Source organism: Macaca nemestrina, chromosome 19, assembly GCF_043159975.1.
Source record: "Macaca nemestrina isolate mMacNem1 chromosome 19, mMacNem.hap1, whole genome shotgun sequence".
Classification (NCBI taxonomy): Eukaryota; Metazoa; Chordata; class Mammalia; order Primates; family Cercopithecidae; genus Macaca; species Macaca nemestrina.
The window spans coordinates 54,660,164-54,676,929 of record NC_092143.1 but is presented as its reverse complement, the minus strand read 5'-3'; the positions used below and the strand labels follow the sequence as shown (position 1 = coordinate 54,676,929).

The following is a 16,766-nucleotide window of genomic DNA, read 5'->3' as shown; positions in this document are numbered from 1 at the left end:
AGCTTGGGCCGCGAAGTTCCCCGCAGGTCTCCACCTCTTCACTCTCCACCTCACCATGTGCCTTTAGTTCAGCCCTTTGAAGCCTCAATGCGACTAATTTGTAGAGGCCAGAGGTGAAGCTTTAGACCTTCCCCCAGTGAGTTTGGGGTCTGCACCGCCCTTTGCCAGTGCACAGGGTGGTCCTCACTGCCTGGTGAGGGGCTCACACAGCTCATCTCCACTCTGACATCTGGCTCTGACCTTCCACAGCTGGGGCTGGGATATCCACATTCCCTACCCTTCTGGAAGCCTCCTGAGAGCCCACTCTTCTCTGATCTGTAACTTCACTGGCAACTGAGGGGCTCACTGCCTGTTGTGGGTGGCCAGCTCTGCATATTGACGATGACGATAGGCAGACTGACAATGACATGCCAGTGTGCAGAAACGGGCTCCCCTGGTCTGGCCACCATGTGTACACAGGGTGAGCACTCCCAGGCACTCCAGAAGACTTGGTGGCATTGTTCTGAGTCAGTCTCTGATGGAAAAGCCTTAGGAAGACCATTGTGTCCTTTCTTGCCTCGTTCCTTCCCCTGTGGAAGGGAGGCACAGAGTGGATAAGCATTGTCCTTACCCAGCACTGAGTTCCAATCTCCCCTCTGTTTCTTACCGGCTTCCTAATCCCGGCCAGTGGCCCTGCCTCTTTGAGCTGCAGCCCCATCCTCCAATCCTCTAAATGGTGGGAGGAGTGAGCCAGTGGGTGGTTATGAGGTCATGTAGTTCAGGGCCAATCTTGGGACAGGGCCCAGGTGAGCAGGCACCCTTGCAGTTGGAGCACGGTGTATGCATAAGTGTGTTTCTGTCTGTGTCGTGCAGACTGCCTGTGGTGTGTCGGCCTGTCTGGCCTGTGATGTGTGTCCTCAGGTTGGGTGTGTGTATGGGGTGAGTCACTCCTCCATTGGCTGCAGCTGGCCTGGGCAGGGGAAGCTGTGTCTAGGGTGGGGTGGGGGCATGAGAGCCCGTGGGGGTGTGTGTGTGCTCATGCGTCCTCCAAAACCTCCTTGCCGCAGAGTATAAATATTTATACAGATACCTGCCATAAATCTGCCTGCCTGGCAAACAAATGAATTGCAAAGGTAACTTTGTGTGGTGGGAGGGGGCGTTTACAAAAGCGCTCAGTGATGGGGTTGACGAACACCAAAGGAAGTCAGCGATGACGCCAGCTGGATGCCTCTCGGGGCCAGTACCAGGGCAGCAGCTGGGTCACCACGGGGCCTTCAGGGATGGTTCCCTCAGCAAGGGGGCAGGGACACATCCTAGGGAGCCCCCCATTGGCATGGGATAAGTGCCTGAATCACCCCACCAGAGCCAGTTTTTCCTGACCTCCAATGCTGATGCTGTCCCAAGAGCTTGGTCCCTATAGCTTATGTAACGCTCCCCACCCCCGTGAGATGGAGACTTAATATTCCCAGACTGCAGAGAGGGAAATTGAGGCCCAGAGAAGGAAGAGGCTTCCCTAGATGGCAGAGGCAGGACGTGAACCTGAGTCTGAGCTAGAACCCTGGCTCCTACCAGGATCCTGTACTACTGCCCACCTGGCCTCTGGGAGCTCGAGGCCTGAGTGTGTGTGTGATGCAGCCGGGCTACAGCCAGCTCCTCTACTCTTCCACCCCCAAGGATCTACTTGTAATGACTGCCCTCTCCGTGCTCCCAGGTCCCAGACCCTGGCCTGGGGAGCCTTCCCCATTCCAGCCCCTCCCCATGGACTGGAGGAGGCCGTTTTAATTGGGTCCACAAGAACTTTATTACTGGGTAACTAGTTCCTTTGCTTTTCCTGTAACAAATTATCCTAACGATGTGACCCGGGACCAGATGTTAATTGCAATGGAAAGTAATCAATTTCTTTTACTGAGCACAGGCTCCTGGGCAGGTTTGTCAGGAGCAGAGCCAGGCTTCTTAATGAAGGGGGCACTGGAAGCATCCGTCCCAGGCTGCCTTCACCTTCTCTCTTCCTGACCTGCCCTCACCCTTTCTCTATAAGGGCAGCGCCTGGCCAGCCCTTTCCCAAATGGAAGCCTCCCACCTCTTCAGGCCATGTCCCTCTTGGGCCACCTACCTTTCAAGAGGCCACCTACCTTCCTCTGGCTCCCTATCCCCCAGGAGATTGAGCTTAGTCCTCCCTCCTGGCACACGAGGCTTCTGTAATCTGCTCCAAGCCCCTGCCTGGCTTGGTGTTTTTGTCTCCCTAGCCGGGACACTGCAGCCCAGGCAGGCCACTTTTCTGCCCCTGGAAACCCTGCATCCATTCCCACCTCTTGCTTTCTTCTGCAATTCTGCTTTCTCCCGGGTGTGCTCCCCACTCCTCCCACTCTTCTGGTCCTAGCTCAGTCTTCCTCTAGCCTTCAAGGCTTCCATGTCTGCAGTGCTGGGGGCTTGAGAACCCCAGGAGGGGCCCCCTCCATTTCTGTTCTGCCATAATCCATCATCCTCAGGAGCCTGGGGCTCTGGGTGGAGAATACAGTAATCTTGGGGTCTGGCCTCACCTTGGTGGAAAATAGGCAAGGCCCTGGGGCCCCTGCAAGGCAGCCTGCAGTGCTTGCCAGGCTCACCTTTCAGGGTGCAGGAGGAGGGTAGGCCCTGTTTTCCTCTGGCCTGGCAAGGGTTGGGATCATAAACTGGAGTTCAGTTCATGCTAGTGGATGAATTCTGCAATGTGCTCCGTTAGAGAAGCTCTGCTCAATTTGAAACAGAGCACAGGAGAGCCCCTCCCTACCTCTGGGTACACCTGGGTTAATACTGAGTCTTTGTTTTCAGCAGGGGGCACAGCAGGGAGCATCCAGGGATGGGGGAGAGGGCACAGGTGAGAGTGGAGGGGAGAGGGGAAGGGGAGGTGGAGGAGGGAGGACAGAGGAAGATAACTAAAGCAAGGAGGAGAAATGAAAAAGGAAGAGAAGAGGTAAGACGAAAGTGGAAAGAAATGGAGACGGACGAGAGAAAAAGGAGATGTGGGGAGAAAAAGGGGAGAAGGGAGCAGCCAGGGAAACAAAGGCATCCTGGGATGCAGGAAGGCAGTGGCCAGGCTGGTGGAGCAGGGCTGGCAGGTGCAGGGGCCCATCTGCTGCCCGGTAAGACTGCCTGAGGATGGCCTCCTGCTTCTGCAGGACCCTGAGGTCTACACGACCCAAAAAGCTCCTTAGTGGATTCCAACCCTGGCTGCATTTTAGAACCTCCTGGGAGCTTCAAGGAAAAACAAGAAAAAAGAAAAAGAAGGAAGAAAACCCCCCTTCCCAGACAAATCAATTCAGACCAGTCTGTGGGATCCAGGCATGTGATGCTTCTCATGAGCTCCCTGGGTGACTGTAATGCTCTGGCCCCAGATGCAGGGCAGGCTGGGTTGGTGCCAGCTGAGGGGTCGTTCCTGAGGCTTAGAAATGAGAGGGAGGCTGGGAACAAGCTGATGAGAGAGCACAGAGAACATGAAACAAAGGTGCACAGATCTGGCTTCTGACCAGAAGCTTGAGACTGGGCTTTTGGGAAGACAGGTGTGTTCCTGGGGACATGGCTTGAGTTACTCAAATCAAACTCTACCTTTGGGGTTGGGGTCAGAGGCAGAACCCTCCTCTAGAGTGCGCTTGGTTCCCCTTGGACCCTGCTGGGAAGGATGCATTCGTCCTGGGGCGGGGCTGATGCTGCTGGAGGAAAGTGGGTTTCTGGTATACGGAAGGTCGGGAAGAGAGGATAGGCAGTGTTCTCAGAAGGAGATGGAGGACGAAGGGGGACAGCAGAGCCACAGAAGAGGCAACAGGAGAGCAGTGGAGAGCAGAGGTCCTGAGTCCAGCGGGGCCCTTCTCCTCCTCCCTGCACCCCTATGTCGGGGCTGGCTGGGCTTCCAGGAGCCTCGTGCTCGGTAGGGGAAGATAGTCACACCCCTGGTCCTCACTGTAAGACACGAAAGAGGGCAGCTCCCACTCACCTTGCCTACAGGTTTCCCCTCTCCCCAGTTCTTTTCCCACGGTGGACCCCCTCCTCTGGAGACCAGCACTCCCTGGACAGAGGCTAGGAGAGAGGACTGCTCTCCCCATGCCCACCCCAGGAGCGGAAGGTGCTTTCTCTGCCACCCCTTGCTTGTTGCTTAGGTTGCAGGAGGTGGGGTCTGGCCGGACAGTGGCTCTGTAGGGCTGGGCCACCCCCACAGAAGGGAGGCCAGGCGCCCAGGGAGGGGGCAGGCATGAAGAGGGCCATAGGGGTGGCCAAGGACAAATTCCACCGACTTTACAATTTCCCTGTGAGTCTACAATTCTATTAAATAGGATAATGGATTTTAAAATGCCCCGAAAAGCAGAGAGTGCTGTAAGATGGGCGGCATTATTGTTGTTAACAACCGCATCCTTCTCAGAGCGTCGAGAGGAAATAAATCAGACAACGTTAGCGATGGGCAAGTCCCGCGGAAGCATTCATTGCCATGAAATAAACACATATATATTATAAACTCCAAATTAAAGGGAAAGAGCACTTGGGGGTAAGCCATGCTTTTAGTTTTTAGGGTCTTGTTAAAACCCACAAATGCTGGGAAAGCCGGTCTGAGCTGATTGGCTCATGTGCAACCACAGTGGGGCTTGTCCAGGCCCGCAGAGGAAGGAGTGGCTGTGGGGTGTACTGCCCCATGAGTCAAAAGCAGGCCCTGAGGGCAGCATGGACGGGACAGCATGGGAGGGGGCAGGAAGGCCACGCTGGGTTCCAGCCAGCCAGCGTCCCTGAGCATTCAATTTCATGGTATCAACCAGTCTTTTGTTCTCAGCAATGCTGATACCTCCCCTTCTCCAGAAGGTCTCCCCAGAGCTCCCACCCTCCCTGGTCTTCCTGTCTGTGTCTGACCACGCTGCTGGCTCTTCTTCATATGGGGGCTTGCGCTGATCATCCTGCTTGGTTAGGAGACCAGCCTCCCTACAGACCTTCGCAAGGTGTCTGGGGCCTCATCCAGTTATTCACCTGCCTCCCCCGGGGCCTGGCCTAGGCGGGCACCTAGTGGGTGCTGTGAAACACTTAGTTCAATGGAGGATTGGATGAGAGCAGGGGTAAACGGTGAAATCCCTAAGGCAGAGGCTGTCTTCACTCTGTTTTTCCCCTTGGGCCCTGGCATGGGGATGCTATTGAGGTGCTAGTGTGGAAGCTCAGGTGGGTTGCCATCCTAAAAGGGACTGGGGGTATTATTTTTTTCTCTCTTACCTCATTAAGCTTAGCTTCCAATTACGTGTTAATGATGCTGGCTGCCTTTTGTAGGCTGGAGTTTACTGCAGTGTCTTTAAATTTAATCACCTCCATAATGGCCAGCTCTGGCATCACAAGTAAGAGGCCACGAGAAAAAAAAAGGACCATCCTTTGCTCCTGAATATGCCAGCAAGATCTGGGGTTCCACGGAAGCCAGAGAAATCCTTTGATATCTCCCCAGCCTGGAGAAATTCTAAGAAATTCTGAGAACTCTTTTGGGACTTCAAACTGGGCTCCCTCTGCTTCCTTGCTCACAAACGCACCAAGAGAAATGAAGGTCAGACTCAGGGCAGGACTTCCTGCTTGTGCTGGAACACGAGCAGAGCTGGAGAGGATTCTCCTGAGAGTGCTTGAGTGATCTGGTGACCCACTCCTGCTCTCCCTCCAGCTCCCCATTTTGTGTGCATGGAGCATGGTGTTGGAGAGAGGCAGAGGGGTGGATTAAACATCTGGTACTCAGGGAACCTCAGTGACGGAGGCCAATATGCTTTCCTGCTCTGGGTTCCCTCACCCTTAGACCCACCCTTCCACTCAGAGGGTGGATGGGTTTCAGGGACCCATGGGTTCAGGACCAGACCTTCTGCCCATGTTCTCCACTGAACCAGAGCCAGGCCCTTTTGGCTTGTGGCTGGCACCTCCACTCTCCTGTCCAGTTGTCCTGTATTTGATTTGAACCCCACTGTGAATTACTGGTGACAAGCTGGCACTTCCAACACTGTTGTGAGTTTTCAGATGCAGAGAGAAGTTCACCTGCCCTCACCTCCCTTTTGGACCAGCTGCCATCCCTCCCACATCCTGACAAGCACCACTCCCTCAACTCCCCACTTTATCTACCAATGTCCCTCTGGGGAAACCTCCCCAGTGCTCATGTGGTGCTGAGTCTTCTCTCCTGTGCCTCAGGTTGAAGGTCTATGTTCAAGCTCTTTCTCCCTACTACTCCTCCCAAACCCATTCCCGTGTCTTTGCCCAATTGCACATTCATGTCCTTCTCTGTACTGTGGCCTCTGGTACTCCTGCCACCCTTCTACAAGTAATTCATTGGTCATTCTTCCACCTAGCATCCATTATTAATCCAGCATCCATCCACCATTCATCATTCATCCATTCTCCATCCATCTATCCATTCTTCCATCCATTTATTTATCCATCTATCCATCCATCTATTCATCTGCCATCCTTCCATCTATTCATTCCTTCATCCATTTATCCATCCATCCACCTATCCATCCCCTGATTTAGTCATCCATCCATCCATCCATCCATCCATCCATCCATCCATCATCAGCTATCTTTCTATCCATTCCTCTATCCATTTATCCATCCAGTCATCCATCCATCCATCCATCCATTTCTCCATCCATCCATTTCTCCATCCATCCATCCATCCATCCATCCATCCTTCTATCCATTCTTCTATCCATTTATCCATCCAGTCATCAATCCATCCATCCATTTATCCATCTATCCATTCAACATCTATCCTTTTATCCATTTCTCCATCTGCTTATCCATCCATCCATCCATCCATCCATCCATCCACCCTTCTATCCATTCCTCCATCCATTTATCCATCCACCCATCCATCATCAATCCACTATCCATTATGCACCTATCCATCCATCCATTCCTCCATTCATCCATGAATTCCTCTATTCATGCATCCATCATCTACCCACCATCCATCCTTATTTATCCATTCATCAACCATCAACCATCTACCATCCATCCATCCATCTATCCATTCCTCCATGCAGATATCCATCATCCCTCCCTCTACCATCCGCCATCCACTATCTTCCCATCTATCTATCCATCCATCCATCCATCCTTCCATCCATCCATCCATCCTTCTATCCATTTCTCCATCCATTTATCTATCCAGTCATCCATCCAGCCATCCAACATCCACCCTTCTATCTATTCTTCCACCCATTTATCCATCCATCCATCCATCCATCCATCCATCCATCCATCCATCATTAATCCACTATCCATCATGCATCCATCCATCCATCCATTCCTCCATTCATCCATGAATTCCTCTATCCATACATCCATCATCTACCCACCATATATCCTTAGGTATCCATCCATCAACCATCCACCACTCATCCATCTATCCATTCCTCTATCCACCCATCATCTACCATCCAAACATCCATCCATCCATCCATCTATCCATCCATCCATTCCTCCATGCATACATCCATCATCCCTCCATCTACCATCAGCCATCCACTATCCACCCACCCATCCATCCACCCACCCACTTTCTATTCATCCCCTCAACAATAAGTATCAGGGGCATACTTGATGCCAGGCCATACACTAGTACTGGAATAAGGTCCAGTCCTAGACGGCAGGGGGCCAGGTAGGAGTAAAGAATGTAAGCAATCTATTAGACAATTATGTCACAAAATCAGAGAAGGCTTCCTGGAGGAGGCACTCTCTAAGTTGGGCTCTAAAGGGCAATGGAGGAGGCCTTCATGCTCTGTTTGTGCTTGGCTCAGGCCCCCTGACTCTGAGCTCTGAATTCCCAGAATGCTGGTGCTCGTATCACATTATATGGGGGCTCTGGAGGGCAGGAAGCTCCTTGAGGTGGGAGCCTTGCAGGCACCCGAGGGTAGGGACTGAACACTCCTTCATATGAGCATTCCTTTAGAATGGGAGAGAGAGGAGGGTTTTGCCTCTACCATTTGAATGGGGTCTCTCTGATGGGAGGGGTGGTTTTCTCTATTTGTCCTCATCTCTTCCCACTACCCAGGCTAGGATTTGGATGCTGGAGTTTTTCGACTGAGATTGAAGGATGTTTTTAGCTGCTTTGCTGATTAAGGAGACCTCCATGTCTCACTGCTGCCCTCTGGGTCAAAGTTCAGATTCCTGTCGGTCCCAGCTCTCCCTCTGGCTTGGCCCACTACCTGCATCTACAGAGAATTCCTAGCAAGTCCCTGTGCAGTCCCAGTCTCACCCTGAGTGCTTTATCACTGGCAAGTCTTACTGAATATTTACTGATGGGCCCAGTGGGGCCAAGCAGGGAAGAAGATGCAACCCAAGGATTGTAAAGGGGTCCTTTATGTGCTCTAGGCCTGGGAGAAGGAGCCTTGGACTTGGAAGGTGGTCTAAAAGTAATAACTAGAGTTAAAGACCACCAGTTAAAGCTTTTACTTAGCAAACATTTACTTAGAGCTTATCATGTGCTGGCACTGACTGTTCTAAGTGCTTGAATTCTGTTGACAGAGGTCCACTTCACTATGAGGCAGGGACTGTTACCATCCCATTTTACAGATGGAAAAGCTGAGGCACAGAGAGGATAGGCAGCTAACCCAGGCCCACAGAGCTGGCATCAACAGTCAGCATGTGCAGTTTGGCTCTTGAGCATGTTCTAACCACTCTCCTTCTCTGCCTCTCTTAGCAGGAGCTCTTCTAGAGAAGGGGAAACACAGGTCCAGAGAGGTTCAGACCTGCCCTCCCGACACACACAGGTCCATAACCAAACCAGGCTCCGTCTTAGGTACGATGATCCCAGACTAGGGGCTCCTCCCTCTTCACCATGTATCCTGGGCATGGGAGAATGCAGACCTGCTGGCCCACTGCTTCCAGAGCCCCCGTTTACCCCTTTCACCGGGCAAAGGCGGTGAATTCACACATGGGCGCATGCGTACACGCATGCCTGAATCATGCCTTTTCTATCCGTAACAAAACTAGCAAGCAGGCTGCCTTTTTCTCTAGAACACAAATGAACACAGAACTGAGAAGTAGGTCATGAAGGCCCTTAGGGTTTATTAATCCCTTCATTGATTCAACAAACGTAAAATATTTACGGTCCGTGTATTAAAACTCCTGTGCACTTTGCTCATAGAAAGCCCACTCTAGGGCTATTAACTGCCAGTTTACAAACAATGTTGACAAGCTGCTCACCTACCCTCCTCCACAGAAACGTAAGCGCCCTGACCCTGACCCTTGGAGTGTGGCCCACTCCTACTCTTGGGTGGCCTGGTCATTCCAGTTCCCATGATTAGAGCTGACTTGCCAGCTCTAACAATTTCATTATATACATAACAATATTATGCATGTAATAGTACATACGTACATACATGTATGCATGTATGTATTATTTTTTGTAGAGATAGGATCTCACTATGTTGTCCAGGCTAGTTTTCAACGCCTGGACTCAAGCCATCCTCTGGCCTTGCAGTGCTGGAATTACTTATAGGCATGAGTCACTGCACCCAACCACTGATTTAATCATACGGGCCAGGAGGTGTTGAGAAAGACTGAGGCCTGGCAGACCAGGCAGAGCAGTGGCCACTGGAGAAAGCAGGAGGCTCAGGAAGGTAGCAGGGAGACGTGGGTGGTGCTGCAGCAGGAAATGGCCCCGTCCCTGTCCTGGGCATCCTGACAGCACCACCCTGCATGGAGACAAACTGGGGGCAGGAGGAAAACTTGGTTTTATACTGAATAAGGAAACCAAGAGCTTGGAGTGCATTTTAGAAAGATGTTTCCTCCAAGTAGTTAAAATGAACGTTTAAAAGTTTTGATGCTTGAAGGAGGCAATCCTTAGCCAGCTGAAAACTCTATTATACATAATACTTAATTTCCAGATGGTTCATGTATAATACAGAAGTCTGTAACATGCAGCCCCAGGAATTTTTCCTCCCATGCCAAATGCCATGTGGCATCTGTAAACCACTCCTTTCTTTTCCAAGCACGTCCACATCTTGTTTGATTCCCCTGATAGTCTTGTGAGGCAGGGAAGTCGGGTATTAACCCTATTTTATAGAAGAGGAAATAGAGACCCAAAGGGGTGCTGTATCTTGTACAAGTTACCACTGGGACCAGCCACAGGGCCAGGGGTCTGGTGGGCCAGTCCAGGGACCCTGCCGACTCCTGGGCTCCTCTCCTTGCTGGCTAGGAAGGCAGCAGACCCTCAGGGATTGGAAAAACAGGAATTCTCCCTAAATCCACCATGTCTGCCCTGTGGGTTGTGGCGGGGTGGGAGGGGGAAGGAGTGCGGGGCTGGGGGAGGCTGGTTCCTCCTCCTCCTTCCAGACACCCTGCTGCACTGACTGCTCCCCTACTGCTCCCCATGGCACTGAGCTTGTCCTGCCTCCTGCATGGCTAATTGGGAGACTGGGCAGAGATGCTCAATGCAGGGATGACAGGGAGATAGATACATTGATTGATTGATTGATGAGAGGAAGTCGTACAGGTTGGCTAGTGGGAGGGGGACAAATTTGGCTTCCTCAGGCTTGTTATCTCATTTATGGGACTGGGGGAGGGGAGACTCTCTGTCCTTCCTGAGCTGCTAAATGCTGTCACAAAAACATTTATTAATATGCAAATTCTAAGTGGCAATCTGGACCCAGTCGGGTTTTGCTAATTTGCACATTAATATCTGTCTTCAGGCCGGCCTCCGCTCTGGGGAGGGAGGCGGAGGGGCTGAGGATGGGGACAAGGGAGGGAGGACACATAGGTGGGGCAGGGTGTAGAGGGGCCCTGTTGGGGGTCTGTGGCTAGTCCAGACAGGGGCAGGCAGGGATTGAAGCCAGCCTGCAGCAGAGGAATTGGAAAGCACCGAGGCTCAGCAGGTTCAGAATGTGATCTAGACACAGGCCTGGGACACTGGCTTGGAGGTCCCCTGGGCCATATTGAGAGCCTTGCCAGGAAAGGGACTCTGCAGAAGCCTTAGGCTACAGAGGGTGGTAGTGCCAGGAAGCAGAGCAAAGTGAAGGTGGTAGGAGAAATAAATGGGGAATATCACGGGTCACTTCAGCTGGCCAGAGTGGCTTGCTGTCATCCCACTGGCCATCAACAGCTCCTTTACTCATAAGCAGGATGGCTAAGGAGCCCCCTCCTGCTTTATCTGCTCCTTCTTGGACCAGGACCCATTCTTCACACAGGTCACCCAGTGAGGTGGCCAGTCCTGCCTGTCCCAGAGCCACCTGCCCTTCTCAGTGGACTCATATCCCTCATTAAATTTACTAATGAGTACAGAACCATACATCTCAGATTTGCTGGGTCAGTCCCCACTCCAAACCTTTTCTCCCTTTGTCCTCATAAATACACACTTATATTTGTCAGGCTGTGTGTCTGATTTTTTTGTTAGGAAAATGTGATCACTAGGCGGGGCATGGTGGCTCACGCCTGTAATCCCAGCACTTTGGGAGGCTGAGGTGGGCGGATCACTTGAGGTCAGAAGTTTGAGACCAGCCTGGCCAACAGGGTGAAACCCCATCTCTACCAAAAATAGAAAAAATTAGCCAGGTGTGGTGGTGTGCACCTGTAATCCCAGCTACTTAGGAGGCTGAGGCAGGAGAATCGTTTGAACTCAGGAGGCGGAGGTTGCAGTGAGTGGAGATTGAACCGCTGCACTACAGACTACAGCCTGAGCAACAGTGCAAGACTCCATCCCCCCACCCCCCAAAAAAAGAAAGACAATGTGATCACCTCTAACAAGGTTAACACCGTGGTGGTGGCAATGATAGGGATGTCAAGGGAAGTGGGAGTTGCTACCGGCTGTAGTTTCTCCCCATGCTACCTGGTTAATCAATTAGTCAGTAGTCAATTAGGCCAGTAGTTAACTGAGCCAATGTCTCCCCTCCCCTCTACCTCCCCCAACCCACAACACCCTCTTGCCTACTGGCTTTACTCTAACCTGATTCATTCTGCAAACCCTGCCTTGGGCATGGAGCCCTCCCTGACATCCTGTCCAGAATGCTTTTTCTATGATATTGTGCCACACACCTACAGTTTTGTTTCTCTAATGGTTTCATGTGGGAATCCTGTTTTCCCATCTACATGGGAGCTCTCTGCTCCACAGTACCTGGCAGGAACCCAACATGTGGATTATTTTCAATACATATTTATTGGTTTTCCAAAGTACTTTCATCAGTTAACATATTTTATCTTCATATAAGCCTGTGAAATAACAAGGCTGTTATTTTCAGATACTACACTCATAGTGTTCAATTGTGACATTTATTGAAATGTCAAAAGTTTAGATTTAAGAATTAATTTAATCCAAACTAAACTTGCAATTCTAAATATGGCCACCAGGTGGTGATATCTACCTTGGTATATTCTTTTGGCTTTGGGTATATTACCTGGCGATGATGAATGAATGTATTGATTTTTCTCACTCTTCTGCCATCTTAATTTGCCTACTCTTATATTCCAGGCACGTACCCCTCTGTCCCCCTAAAGCATGTCTGCTCTGGTTGGACCTGCAGATGTACAAAGAGGATGACAATTATCATGTGATGTATTGAAATAAACAAGAGTGTTCTGGAAGCTTAAAGAAAGGAATAATTAACTCAATGAAGAGGAAGCCTTTACAGAGGTGGCAACATCACAATGAGGTGAGTAAGGAGGAAATAAGGCGAGAGTGGTGGCCTTCAGTGTAGGAGGCTGAGCGAGGATACCTTGCGGTTGTAGGGAGAGATGGGAAGGCAGTGCTGTGTGGAGAGGCCGGTTGAGGGAGAACCAGCTGATGGGATGAGGGGAGTGAGGCGGAGAGCCATCCTGATTCAAAGACTGTCTAGATGATGGCACCATTAACTGAGAGTGAGAACACACGCTTCCCCACTAATTATCCTTAGAAAAAGTCAAAATAGAACTTTTGATTGAATTAAATTAACTTGAACATGGTGCCATTAAACAAGAGATTAGAAAGTCTTATAAAACAAGCCTATAAAGAAAAAACACCTAGGTACAATTCAGTCCCTTTCTCAATAATCTTTAACTGTTATGGTCCTAAATAGTCTCTCTTTTCCTAAATAGTTTCCCCTCTAGGGTTTCAAAGAAGAAGCCCTTGACTGCATGCTCACCTCTTCACTTTGTTCTCATACCTCAGGGTGTGTATAGAGTGGGGCTCTGTGAATTCTCTTCTCATTAAAAAGGTTTTATTGCCTTCTGTAGGACAAGTTTGTACTCTCTCTCAGTGACCTGAAGAAGAAGCCACTGGCAGGCAGAAATGATGGACTGTGCCCCTCACTGGTCCTGGGGCTTTCTTGGCGATAGAGGGACGGCATGCACGTGACTGAGCCCGCTTTGCTGTGGAGGTGGCTCCCCAGCCCCGGCTGGCCTCAGTGGAGGATGTGGGGCTTTTGCTTTGATCCTTGCCCATGGAACAGATTCTAGCAGTTTGAAGAGACAGATGGCCCCCAAGTTCCCTTGGTTCCTTGTCCTGGGCATTACTTTGTGCTGCCCCTTCCTCCCTGCCTTCTCCTGGCAACCAGGGCCATCTGGGGTGAGGGGCTGGGCCAACTGAACCCCATGGTGAAGCTGAACCCATGCCTCTGGGCCAGGCTTTGCTCCCTCCCCACACCAGCAGAGCAGCAGGGGGCCCTCAGAACCTGCCCTGGGATGCTGGCTGGCCTCTGCCTTGGTGGGATGAGGCCTGGATACCTGGAACTACAGGCAGCCAACTGCTTCCTTGACCTCCAGAGCCCTCTTGTCACAGGAGGCTCTTGTTCAATCCTGGAGATTCAGGATCCAGGGCCCACCTCGTGCCAGGCCCAACTGAGTCCGGCTTGCCAGTCTCCACCTCGAGAGGACTGAATTCAGTTGCTCCTTCCGACTCCTTTGGAAAAACCCAGAGTCTTGGTGTAAAGTTGAGGACTCTGGTCTGGGGCTTTTTCTGGCCTCAGGAGTCTGGTGGAAGAGTCCAGGGCTGGCTGAAGCTGCAGGTTTTTCTGGTACCCTAGCAGCTACCTTGTGGGCGGGACTCTGTTTTGCAGCGTCCCGAGCAGATCTTCATGTCCTGCTTTCCAGTCTGACCCTTTGCTCCTTCCAGCTGGAATCCCAGTAGATCTTGGTGCTGGCCCACAGCATCCTCAATCCTGGTGAAGGAGCCAAGGGCAGGGAGCCCCCTGCACTCTCTCATCAGAGCAGAGCAGAGTGGGGCCTCATCTCACCTGGCCTGAGGCTGGGGGAAGCCAGCTTTCTCCCTAGTATTCATGCAAACCCTCCTCCTTCCCACCAGCTGATGAGGTTCTATGACCCTCTGTGGCCTTTATTGTCATTGTCCCTGCTTTAATGCCACAGTTGGTGGAAGGCAGGGGTTGGGGGACGCGGGAGGGTGTTGTACAGAGCAGTGTGATTTGGGTAAGTCCTTTGGGGCAGATTTCATTGAGGAAAGAGAGGAGGGACCACCTGAGGTATGAGAAGGGCTTCTCTAAAGGGAAAAAGAAAGGTGAGGCTGAGGGTTCAATGCCAAGCTCAGCACATCTGTCAGGCTTGGTCCTAATAGTGCCAGAAATCATGCACCATTGCATGAAGAGATGGGGTAGGGAATGTTGTCCCTTCTCCCCAAACAGGCCACCTGCAGCCTCTGACTGCACTCTGACGCTTCCTCCTTTCCCAGCTCCTCCTCTCTCTTCCTCTCCCCTTTGCTTCTCCTCTTCCCTCCCTCTTCTCCTCCTTTTCCCCCTCCTCATCTCCCCTTCTTCTCTGTCTTCCTCCTCCAGTCTCTCCCATCCTCCTTCTCTTCCTCCTCTCCCTCCCCAAAGCCAGTGGTGCTCTGGCCCTGGTTAAACCTGGCATCATGCTCTCTCCAGCTTTCCTGTTGCATGGGGCCCCTCTCGGTTACTAATGAGCTCAAGACAGCAGCAAATACCCTTCTAGGCCTGCTGCTGTCATTCATTACCATAATGGGCCACACGAGGAGCGGTTATTGCAATAAGTGTGGTGGGGAGGGAGAAGCCAACAAGTCCAACTTACACAGGAGTGGGGGCCTCCCAGAGCCTCCACAGAACACGCCGAGGAGGCTCCCGAGCACGCCTTTCCAGTCTAAGCCCCCACACCCTCTACTTCTGCCTAGAGCACCTCAGCCCTTGTCACCTGGACCCTCTTGTCCAGGAGACCTTTTGCAGTGCCCTGGAGGGTGACCTGGGCCATGCCATCCATCGGTTAGTTACCAGGGACTTCCTGGGTGCTCCTGTGCACCTCCTGATGGCTCTTCCTGAGGCTTCCAGTGAAGGCTCTCAGAGGCACCACCCAGCAACTCATGAACAGACTGGGGTCCTGCCCTGGTGAAACAGGGTGGGAGTTAGCCCCCACCCCAAGTTCCTGATGGTTGGCTTAAAGTGAAAAGAAACACAGAGGGAATGAGGGGTCACTATGGCTGACAGTTGGAGACGCACCTGAAACGCGGAGCAGGCACCAGAGGCTGCTCTCAGGCTGTCACTGTCTTACTCAGATGTGACGAGACAGGGACCAGGGTGGGGCACGGGGAGACCTTCAAATTGCTGATACCAGTCTCCTTCAAGCAGCCCAGCCCTTCCCTGAGCCTCCCCAGATCTGATCAGAGTCCACACCCACAGGGCGGCCAGTCGGGCTGCCAAGCACTGCAGGCCACGGGAATGTAGGGCTCCTAAAATTTATGGCTAGACTTTATGACAATGGAAATATTTTTTTAATTGAGCCTTGCACCACCATTACACTGCTAATTTAATTATTCCCTATATTTCATCCATCACCATCTGATCTTCAGGAAGCAAATAGCTTGTCTTCTTGACAAGAAAGCACCAAATTGATTAAAAGTGTGTGTGGGAGGGGTGCTGGGCTGTGGTCTGCTCACCATGGCTGGACCTCTGGGTGTACTCGGGGGAGGTGGGAAGCATGGAAAGCAGGACAGATGTCCACTCCCCTGTGCACCCACACACACCCCTGAGGATGGTCACCACACCCTGCCCTCCCTGCAGCCTCACTGTCACACTGAGTGTCACACATACAGGAGTGTGAGCATGCACACAGTCAGAAATTTATAGACACAGCCTCCAGTATACCGCAAAATGCTGCCCCCACCCACACGGAATCTGGCACAAAAAGCCATGCACAGCGCATCCACCCTGGTCACAAACACACACAGGCACAGAGTCACGCACGGCTGTCTCACTCAGGGACACTGTCAGGAAGCAGTCTGGATTCCTCACGCTCACTCACACTGCACAGATCCTTCAGGGATGGGCCCATGGAACATTCTGGGGCTCCAGGCTTCCTTCTGTGCAGGGTTTGGGACCTCAGCCTGTCCTGTCCCACCCAGGAGTGAAGGCACAGCAGCTCTCCACCTGCCAGCCATGTCGGGATGTCGCCTCTGCCCCTTCTAGCTCCAGGATGGCTTCTAGGACAACTTGCCTATGCCCCCTCCCCACCACATGCTGTAGGTGGCATATGTCCATGAGCGTGCGCCACATGGGAGCCTGCAGCGTGGGTTATGGAGGCGCCTGAAAGAGTGTGGCTGCGTGTCGTGTCAGTTTCTCCACTTGATTCTTCCTCTCGGTTCCAGGACGCCCCCGACAGCTCTTAGAGCCCTGGGGATGAGAGCACTGGGAGCCATGTGTGGCAGCCCCCAGCCTGTCATTTTGGCCATCTCTTGGCCATGCCCTGGCTGGGATTTCCTAGTAGTTTTGTGCATCTGGGACTCCTCACTCCGGCTGCAGGGAAGCTCTCCCAGGGCAGTTACCGGATTTTCTTGTCTTTTTCCCTCTGCTGGGCATGCAGGGCTGGCTAAGGCAGCCAGG

At 52.0% G+C, this 16,766-nt stretch overlaps 1 protein-coding gene across 50 annotated transcripts in view; it reads right to left on the bottom strand.

Moving 5' to 3' along the window:
• Positions 1-16,766, bottom strand: part of LOC105499086 (CUGBP Elav-like family member 4) — a 321,369-nt gene that overhangs the window by 130,339 nt on the left and 174,264 nt on the right. The gene's annotated exons all lie outside the window — the stretch shown is intronic.